We start from the raw sequence: 11190 nt of genomic DNA on the forward strand, positions 1-11190 counted from the left end.
CAATCCTCCGCTCAATGATTAGCGAAAATCTATACTGCATCATTTTTATACTTCGTCATAATTCCGAATCATGTTTTGTATCTTAGAGGGTGTGTCGTCAGCTTTTTTCTTTTTTTTTTTTTTTGAGCTCTTCATGAACTTGTTCAATTCTTTTTTTTTTTTTTAAACGTGGATTATAACAGGTAGCCAACTTAAATTAATTTTTTTTTTCAGTATGTGCTCACAAAATAATAAAATATGGCATGCTATTGAGACATTTGTAAGCGTATTATAGCGCTAAGAGCATATATGCCTTCCTGAAATTTCGGCACGTGGATGCTGTTTATCCTCGTTTTTATTTCCGCTTGGCAGTGATGCCACTTGAGACTTTTGACTTTCCTCGTTGACCTCAGCCCTCACGAAAGTCGTATCCCTCTTCTTGCAGGAGCAGAGATACTTCCCTTGTTGACCGGGGAGCCATAACATCGAGCGACTGAGATGCCATGGTGCACCATGTGGGACACGTCACCACTGCGGCACCGGATAACAACCTCGCTTCAAGTATCGCCATTCTGGTATACAATGCACGGGCTATACGGACTTAATGGGTGAATATTTGATCGTTGTTTGTAGTGTATAGGTACGAACAATACAGAATAGATTTCTTCTTTGTTCTAGTGAACGTGGGAAGGAATTCCCACCGCTTTTCTTACAGTCAAAATTTCGGATACACTATGGACATTATCGGGCTATAGCTTCCCACGCTGCCAGTGTGCAGGGTGGAGACAATATCGTAAATAACGATTTTTGAGCAAAAACTGAGCCCTTAATGACTATGCATTGGACTCGGAATGTATTTATACAGGAAATACAGCATTATATTCATTTCCCAGCCTCTACTTATGAATGAAAGAAACTTGATGACGTCATCAGGATTATAGTTTTAAACAACGTGCCTTCTACTTCAGGTGCGTTTAATGTGTTTATATAGTCTCTTTTTTGTACCGAATGAATTTCTTTTCTTAGAGTTTTGTGACGATTTTGCGCGCTGCGCACTTTTATTTGTTTCTGGTTAACAAATAAAGCGCAGTTGACTTGGTTTATACATTGCTGAAAGCCGCCTTAGTTCGGTTGTATCATAGGAAAAAATAAATATATAAAAAATAATAATAGCCAGTTTCGTCCCTTTGTCGTTTGTCTTGCTGTTAGTAAACTATATTCAAAGAAACGATCACGTAACTAGATGTCCATACCCGGTTACGAACCCTCGTTAATACCCATTGGTACCAAGAGGGATTAAAAAAGCGCCAAGAAAATAACTCGAAATAAGCAGCCACCCAGGTTACAGAGCCAGCATGAGGAGCCACGCAAGAAAGGCGCAACTTTGTAAAGATAGAAGCTAAATAGAATCAGCGAAATTTGAAAGCTGATGCCACTTTGAAAAAAAAAAAAAAAAAAAAAAAAAAGAAAATGTATTTCAACTTTGAACGTGTTTAAATGATAGGGCACTCGACTGTACTGTGTCCAAGAATGCGAGATCGAATTCCGGCCTCGGCGGCCGCTTTTCCATTTAGGCGCAAAACTATAGGCGCCCGTGTGCTGTGCGATGTCAGTGCACGTTAAAGAACCCAGGGTGGTCGAAATTTCCGGAGTCCTCCACTACGGCGTCTCCCATAGCCTGAGTCGCTTTGGGACGTTAAACTCAACAAACCAAACCAGCAGAGCCATGAGAATGGTATAACTTTGTGGATATAAAAGCTAAACGTACGACACCAGCTGTGCACTGAATACAGTAGCACATTAGCTAAAAAGAAGTTTTTCAGGATAAATACAATGTAGGAAATTTGTAAACTGAGGTATACTCAGAAAAAAAAAAAGAAACACAGCAGAATTCAGATCATGTTTTAAAAAAGAGAACATATATTATGAGATGTGCGACACAAAGGGCCATCTGTATTAAAAGTTAGGTCTTATATAGATTCTCTTCACCCACGAGAAGTAATGCTCGCGAGTGTTGAGCGCGCAACCGCCTACCGACTCCCACACACCACATAGCCGCTTATTCAATGTATCTTCTTGGCGGACTTGTTACCGCCTCTACGTCTGTGTTTCGAAACGGCATCCGAAGGGAGAAGCAACTGAAAACTACAATCTCTTGGCATGCATCTAGCAAGCTTCCCCAATATTAGATTCTAGCATATTTGCAGAAACCACACAACAGTGCAATATTATTAGTCATGTATTAAACAGAAAAAAAAAATAAATAAAAAAGATTGGACAGCAAAAAAAAAAAAAAAAAAAAAAAGCATTTCTGAGTGCCAAGTTGCTTTAATGCTTAAAATCGAACCGAGAAAAATATAAGCAAATTGGACATTTCATTACACAAATTTAAAGCGGTGCCAAGCGTTTTCAGAGCGTACTGAAAATGTAACTTTAAACACGTAAGGAATGTACCTATATGAAAAAAAAAAAAAAGAATACAATAAACAGCCAGCTGTTCACTAGTTGCTTTCTAGGCTTTCCATATATCTATTGAGCGTTTTTGGTTATCATTTAAAAGTTTGTATTTTGAAAACGAAGACAGCTAGATACCCATTTGCAATCGATGCAGACGAGTTTCGAAACAAGTGGGACATCATATAAGTGATAAAACCAGGTTAAAACATGATGAACTGATATGAATCGATTGTAACTAATATAATTAATTATTTTAGATACGTTTAAAAATTAATTAACTGGTATTATTAGTCGGTGACATTAAGAGACAATGCGGTGAAATTGAAGGCCGCCAACACCAATCGTGAGCCCACTTTTATCTTTTCTTATTAGGCAAAGTGAATCTATAGCTGATTCGATACATCGAATGCCAAAAATACGAATTTTAAAACCTGCGATGTTGCCTTTTCCACACTGCGTAATTTTACAATGACGTTGTTATATGCACAATAATAGCACCAAAAATGTGTTAAGTTCTGTTACATCTATATTTATGGAATAAAAAATTGCATACGAGTATTTTCTGATTGTGAAATTTAGCAGAGTCGACTCAACGGTTACGAATGCGTATTTCGGTTGTTCGGTTCCAATGCTCACTTCCAATTAAACCATTATTATCCGGGATTCACCTTTGATGCTAACGGTCTTCAATTTCGCATTATTATTTGCCGCTTAATATTATAAGGCTAAAGAGCTGCTAAGCTAAATATTGAAAATTAATCGCCTAATCAAGCTCTTTCACGCGCATAATGTATGTACGCCTCGCTCTAAGTGACACCTGTGCAGACCGCACAGACGTATCTCTCCTGGCTGTTAAAATGCAAGGATGTAACCAGAACAGCAGATACGGCTTGCTGATGAATCATTATATGTTAACAGCACAAACAACGTGACGGGAACACAGGTAGAAGAGGATGACACAGCGAACGCTGAATTTCAACTTAATCATATTTAACTAATGTTAGTAATTAATTAAATATATTTAATACATTAATGAGCCGATATTGTTAACTTGTGACAGTAAGAGACAATAGTGTGATATTGAAGGTTGTCAACGTCAATCGCGAGCCTGTTTTTAGTTTTTCTTATTCGGCAGTGTGATTCTGATTCGATACATATCGAATGTCAAGATGCGATTTTTGAGTTTCGCTACGCGCGTTGAAAGTCGACGCTTGTTCGTTGTGTCGTCCTCCTGTCCCGTGTTCCTACACGTTGTTTGCGCTGTTAACCGATAACAAGGCTGTAAATGGTTAACAAATCGCACAATACAAAACTTTAAGACAGGGAATGTCAGGTCTCTCCTTCCAGTCTGTTACGCATTCTGGTTACAAGTTCGAAATATATCTATCTGGTGCGCACATAAAGCTAAATCGACCTGACATTCCTTTTGGCTTTCCTCGCTATTTTAGGCTCTGTTCATAAGCGCAGCCCGCGAGCCATTTTGGCTTCTCACGCACGACAAATTCCTCCTCAATCCGGAAACAGTGGCTCATGCGTGTATCGCGTCCATCTTTCTCTCTGGTAACTTTTCTTTCCAAGAAATTTTGCCCGCAGTTCCAGACCAGTGCGCCCCAGGCATGCCGGCCTGCACAAGCGACCCCGGGAGAAGTGCGTCTTCGCTTCCAGCCGAGAAGACTTTTAACATGCGAGGCGGCATCGAGGTTGCATACATTTGCGGCCAGCCGGACGGACGGGCGGTCGAGGAGCTGCTGGCTAGCCTGTCCTTTCCTTCTCCCCTGTTTCTCCCTTCTTCTCATCGACCAAGCGACGACTGCTTGCGACGTGGCTCTGTGTACGAATGGCATCTCTCCTCTCGGTCGGCGCTGGAGACCCGCAACCTGTAATTACGCGTCCGGACTTCTGCACCCCCCCCCCCCCCTCCCTCCCTTACCCCGCTTCGCCTCTGGTGCTCCAAGCGTCCGTGGACCAACCGCGCCGCTTGGCACCAACGCAGACACACAGACGCACAAACTTCGACAGCGTCCTTTGCCAAAAGTCTGCGCCGAAGCAACCGAGTTCTCGGTTTGCGTGTGTATGTGGCGGGCTCATGTCTCGCGTGTTGCGTTTGTGACTGCGTGCGTGCGTCTGTTTGTAAGCGTGCGCGCATTCGTACAGACTTCTCGCCAGATGGTCGGATGGGCATGTGAGGCTATATACGTGAATACGCGTAGTGGTGTGAGGCGGCTATGCGTGTGGCGACCGAAGATGCCAGGAGGAGGGCTTCTTACTCACCATAACTGGGAGCTCATAAGCATATCGCAAAAGTTACTCTTTGTTTCGTTCATGTTAGTAACACGTAAGAAAAGAAAGAGGACAGGCACGGTGAAAGCATGTATATATATAATAGATGCAGCACTTTTCGATGGCTTCGTATAGACAAACACGTTCGTGCCAGACATGTCGGCTCAGGAGAATTCGAGGAAGGCGAATGTCCGCATTGACCCTTGGCATTTTCGCGAAAAAGCTACATGGCAGGTGCAGTGCTGGACACATCTAAGAAGTAGCACATAAGGCGCGAAATCATAATCATCAATCTTTTCTTTTTGTCACTATTCACTGTTTTAGATGGTGTGGTATATATCCTGCAAATAGATAGACGCCCCTACGGAACCAGTTTGGTGGTTTATTCGTACTTTCCCATGCAAGTATATCTTCACTTGGTCAGTATTATACTGAGCACTCATTTGGAGTTCGCTTTTTCTCGCGGTTGGCAAAAGAAATGACAAGGTTCGCTACGTGCTTAACAAAGGGCACAAACCACAATTTTTACTCCTCTGGGAAGCAAGCACCTCTTAATTATTATTTTTTTCTTCGTGACGTATGATAGGAAATTGACCACCGTGTTGTACCGTCCGTTGCTCGTTGACTGCGTTTTCAAGCCCCTTGATGGTGAAAGGAACTGTACGCTTCCCGTAGCTCATGACATATATGCTGTGCAAAACTCCACCATAGCACAAAAGGCTCAATATACAGTTTTGTCAAAGCGCCCACTGGGTTACAATAATACAATGTAAACATGTGCAAAACAACCAACGCGCCAGAAAAAAAGAAGGTTTTTTTTTTTTTTTTTTTTTTTTAAAGAGAGCAACGCATTAAAATTGTTGACTCTGTATGATTAACTGCATGTTGCCCGAAAGATGTCGGACATGGACCAACCAGTGAAGAGTTCAAATGGAACTGAACTTATTCAAAATTCAACTTTGAGTCAGTGTCACGTGTGCATGTCACACGGGGTGTCGCGGGGCTTCAGGTTGTGCCAAAGAAAAGTTCCGAGAGCACTGCAGAATATGCAGTGGAGAAAGGCGAAAGACTGAGCTTTGCTGCTGCACACGATACATCGCGCGCTCCTTGTCGAATTCAACCATGCAGCGTTCCGTTGAACACATCAAAGTTCATCGTTCTATAATTGGTGTAGAAAGGAAAGGGGGTGCATTATCTGTCACAAGCGGAATCTTGCTAACACATCTCGCGGGCAAATCTCGCCGACTCGAGATTTTAACTCTCATTATCTGATTATACCATGCATTTATATGACCCCTTAAGTTAGAAAAACATCCATTTCGGGGTGGCGTGGCCGCACATGCTCAATGACGTCGACATTGGTCGTGCGGCTATTTCGACGTCTGCTTGATTTTAGTGACCTAAAGGCTTCGGACACGTTCTGCACGAGGACTCCGCCGACATACGGAGAAAGGCTTAAATAACTGGTACGTGCAAGCGGCGATATCCCTGTATACGCATACACACGGTCACTACGTGGTGACAGAGCCGAAGACAACAAACGAAAACACTGGATCGTAGTGGAATAAACTCTATTTGGCCAAATTGCGCCCGCAGCAGAACAGAGCAGCTCGGCGGCGGCGGCGATAGCAGCAACCATGCTCGGCGGTCACCGAACTAAATGCACTCACTCTAAACTTGGCAAAGAAGAATATGGATAAGCTGTAGCCAAATGAAAATAGAACAGCCTGAAACAATTTGCAAGCACTCCTGCTTGACAGCAATCATTCGAGACCAATCTCGGCACATCTTGCACGCGCCAAAGAAAGGAAACCGCCTCTCGAAGAAACTGAGCGTGCCCAAAGAGCGCAATATTGCGCTGCGCACTACAAGCATTACGACAAGCATTACGATAAGCAAGCATGTCAGCGGTTCCTGGCAGCAAAAAAGATTGCAATGACCCGCGGCAATATGGTCAAGTATTAGTATACTTGCATATAGAGACAATATGAGTCTATGCCTTGCTCATAATATTTCTGTATACTCATACAACGTGACTGCAGGCCCGCCGTGCGGTGGCTGACTGGTCAGGCCACGATAAGCTACTGATCCCAAAGACGCCTGTTCTATCTCGGCCTGGACGGCTGTGTTTGTGGTGGCGCCCGTACGTGCACTGTGCGATGTCAGTGCGCGTTAAATAACCCTACAGGTACCATGCAGATGGCCGAAATTTGAGGAACTTTTCATTACGGCGTGCCTCATAGACGACGTCGCTTTGGTCCGTTAAAGCTCTCAAACAAATCAAACGAAAAAAAAAAAAGATAATAATATTTTGACCCCTGTTCAGCATCTGTCAAAAGCAAAGGACCCAGTATGTATACTCCTTTTGTACAGAATCCGTAAAAAGTTCCGCGTTAATGAGGGCACAAGTTCTCTCCTTAAAGACATTTGTAACGCTGCAGCTATGCATGACGAACCAGACAGCATGACTCCAAAAGAAACCCTTCGGGCTCCAAACCTTGCAAGCTCTAAATAGTTTCCCTTTGCTGACTTTAGGCTTAACCCGCGAGGCACCGCTTTGCTTCAGGGCATGTGGCGCTTCAGTTACGCCCACACTGTTGTGCGCCCTTTTACAAAGAGCCGCGGCGCTTAATGCCGTTCTGCGGCTTCTCTTTAAAAATGAGCGGCATGCAGGTGCGCATATATACGCCCCGCCAGAGCATGCGAGCTCAGCAGACCGTAAGACTATTTGCATGGTTAAACAACTGCGCTCAACACCGCGGCTCGTTTTGCACTGGTCCGATGCTTGTGCACGAGACCTTGCTTCAGGCGCGGCTTTCCGAGGCATGCAGACAAAACAAAACCATGCTCCGCGTGCTCTGTTCGCACTTCTGAAAATGCGTCACTAACGATCGCGCATGCTCATAGGCGGCAGCGTGACCTACGAGACGAGTGCATGTGGTCAACGTCCGATGCGCGAGGAATTCGCTGACATTGTTTTGACAACGCGGACAAAGTGACAAATAGGATAGTAGCGGAAATTTTGTACAGTATAAACATGATAGCAATTTAAAATTTTTGCATACCACATCTTTTTTTTTTGTTCTTTCCATATGCTTGGCTCAAACGTGGAAAGCCAGAGGAAGCTACTCCAACTACAGACGAAAAGCCTGCTGGAAACTACAGGTATAGGTCTACTACAGGAATTCCTGGCCGCCATATTTGTATACACAGCCAAAGAGCTGGAAGTAAAGTTTTTAATTTATTCCTTCCCTTCTAACTTTTTTAGTTCGTCTTTAAGAATGAAATTCGCTATTAGAGGTCCTGATTAAACTTCGGCCAATTGGCCGCATACGTATCATAAATACGTGTAACATGAACACTTTACAAACACTGTAAGACACTGAACACTCTAAGACAGCGATTAAAATTAGTTGCGAGCATAGAAGCGAGAGCGCCTTCAACCACCACTTTGTCATTACGCGATTTTTTTTTTTTGTTTAAGTTCGTTTTAGAGAAACCAAGGCGCAGTGTCTGCCTCACTTCTCGATGGAAACGTGCGCTTACAAAGTTAACCTCCTACAGGTTGTTGGTTCGAATCCATGTCGCGAACTAGCTTCGATATTGACTAGCAGATGTACGCTAAATGAAAAGCGAAACGGTATGACGTCATCCTGAACGCTGCACAAAGAACCGTTGCGTCACAATTTTGGCACTTAATCACGTGCGTATTTTTTTCCTGGACATTTTTCGACACGTATTGTTTTTAAACTCGATATCTCAATTCAGGATTTTCGACGATTATTCGGGCGAACAAGCACGACGTGCTAAATAAATCTCAGAAATAAACGAAATAAATGCGGTCTTGCACATAAGAGACGTAGAGGGGACGAAGGGCGAGAGGAACTAAGCAAGATAGGCTCCCCGTACGTACGCAAACTCTATCAAAGGTGCGCCGTGGGCACTGGGTGTTCCCCAACGAAAACAGCGATGCGGTGCAAGAGTTTAGCCATGCAATTTCTCAACAGTCGCTTGGAATGAATATCATCTCCCAAATATAATAATATAACCTGTCAAAACGAGCTAACGTAAAACTTGCTATGTCGTAAGCGAGGAAGGCGAGTGCGTATTGTCCAGATTTTCGAATATTGCATCAAATATGCATATAGTCTTTTCTTTTGTTAAACTGCAACATTTTGTTTTGGAGCGTTAGAATATTTTTCAAAAAAAAAAAAAAAATCTTGGATTGGTGAGGTAGATCAAGAGTTTGAACAGAAGCACGAAGAAGCAGGTATACTTAATTGGAACTAACACTGCTCATTCGGACATGGCATCATGCACCGCCCTCTTATTATTGAAATTCCTGCTCTTCCCTTTGTGGTCATATATCGGTGAGAGAACAGATTTCTCCTATATATGAATTCGTGTTCGGATACATATGCATACTAATAAGGAAATCAAAGAAAAATATATCTTACAAGGTTTTATCAATAGCGCACCAAACAAGCGCATGCAGAAGGCCGCGCTTATCTTGCCGTTGCTATGAAACCATATGCTTTGCTTTTCAAACCACACGCATCACACTCAGATCGATGGGATGAACCCCGATCAAGCTTCTGATTTACAAGCAGTAAACCAACAATTAAAGGGAGATTAAAAAAAAAAAAAAAAAAAAGAACAGAAGAAATTCAAAAGAAAGAAAGTTGATACGAGCGGTTTGAATCAAATGCCATCACATTATGTATGCTTTCACAAGAAGCGATAACAAGACTGTTGATGGGGCGAGCATGATCCCTTGAACAGAGAACAATGTGGCCTTGAGTATATATATTAAAACTCTCTCGGGACTCTACAGGTCCATCCGGTGGTAAGCCGAGTGCACGCGGTAAAGGAAACTGAACACAAGTATTCACAAGGTTTTGCCAATTTCGACTTCTATTTCTCTCGATAATGCAAAGGGTAACTATACAACTGCGATTTTGTGCCTACTCCTGCATGACCCTGTGAAAACTAGAGTCTTAAAATAAAGAAACAAGTATACAAATAAATGTTAGGTGTCGCTGTCGTTGTGTCCCGTCGTGTTTATGCATATGCGTTTCCTCCACAATAAACTATTTGTGAGAACTGCGCTTGTCCCTTGTTTTCTTTCCATGTCGGCTTTACACTGTAGCGACATAATCTCCAGAGAGCGTGATGAAGGTGAGATGAGATGTTAGTGGGTAACCGACAGAATATTGCGGGAAAATCGCTGGCCAAATAAGCCAAAGCTACGCACCGAATACATAAAGGAAAAATTAAAAACACTGAAGTTCTGTGGATCGGAATAAATTCACCCGCACTACTGTTCTATTTAAAAGGAATTGACACAGTAAATGCAGATAAATTCTAGGAATGCGAATTATTTTCCTCTGCTTCATCCATTTCGTTGAAAAGCGAATCTGCTTCAGCTCGCATTATTATCTTATGATGGCTTCACCTTACATTTCATTTTTCGGGCTCTACGCGGTTATTTACTATTTGAATGACAACATGAAAATGCCATTGAGGGCTGCGCCAGACAGGACACCGATTTCCATGGTCGTTGAAGGTAAGAAAAAATTTGCCTATATATTACTGGCTTATGGAGGCATTCAACATTGCGGTTAGTGATGTGAAATCTACGTTGCATTAAGGACGGAATCACGGGAAGCTAATTAAGCGCACTAATAATGGCCTTGGCAATGGACGATAATGCGAATGGTGTGGCATGTTTACCAATATCTCTAATATGTCTTTATCGAATCATATTCTGGATAATTACCAAAGGATTTATGGGACATAATTAGGTTTTATTTGCTCAATCTTGCCGCCTTCATTGCTGTAATGGCTGTGAGCTCTACGAAGGAAAAAATAGAAGTAAAAGAGAGCAAATAAGCAGCAGACGAGGTGCGTTTCTAATTACGAATGACGGCACGTCGATAGCGGCCGATCCAATCGCTCTTTATTACGAAAAACGATATGAATCGAAACGTACCGGTAATTGGTTGTTAGCACATGACATCGCTTTGAAATGTTATGACGTAAATTATAAGACACATTTCGTTATTGAGCTAGCCGCGACCTGCACTTTTTGTCGCCTCGGCTTAAGCAAATTAACTGTTGCGGCCATGTGAAAATCAACACAGAACTCGAGCAGAGGTAAAATAAATGTGGTGAGCATATGGCAGTGGCACGGTTTCAGAATGACATTTAGGTGTCATTGCGAATAAAGCCTACCTATAACGGCAATTATAGTCGTCATACACGAATGTCATGATTTCCACATATCTGTGAACAATAGCCGACAAAGCATGCAGATAAGCAGGAACGCTTAAAAACTAGGACGTACGTATACACGCTGCGGTAGCACTTATTCACAGAGGTCCCTATGCAATACAGAAATAGGAAAATAATCAACGTTTCGAGTTTTCAGAAATATATTTGTACCTTCTTAAACTGGATCGATAATTGGTGACC

Source organism: Amblyomma maculatum, chromosome 11 (assembly GCF_055883805.1).
Source record: "Amblyomma maculatum isolate TAMU_Amacu chromosome 11, ASM5588380v1, whole genome shotgun sequence".
In the NCBI taxonomy this organism is placed as follows: Eukaryota; Metazoa; Arthropoda; class Arachnida; order Ixodida; family Ixodidae; genus Amblyomma; species Amblyomma maculatum.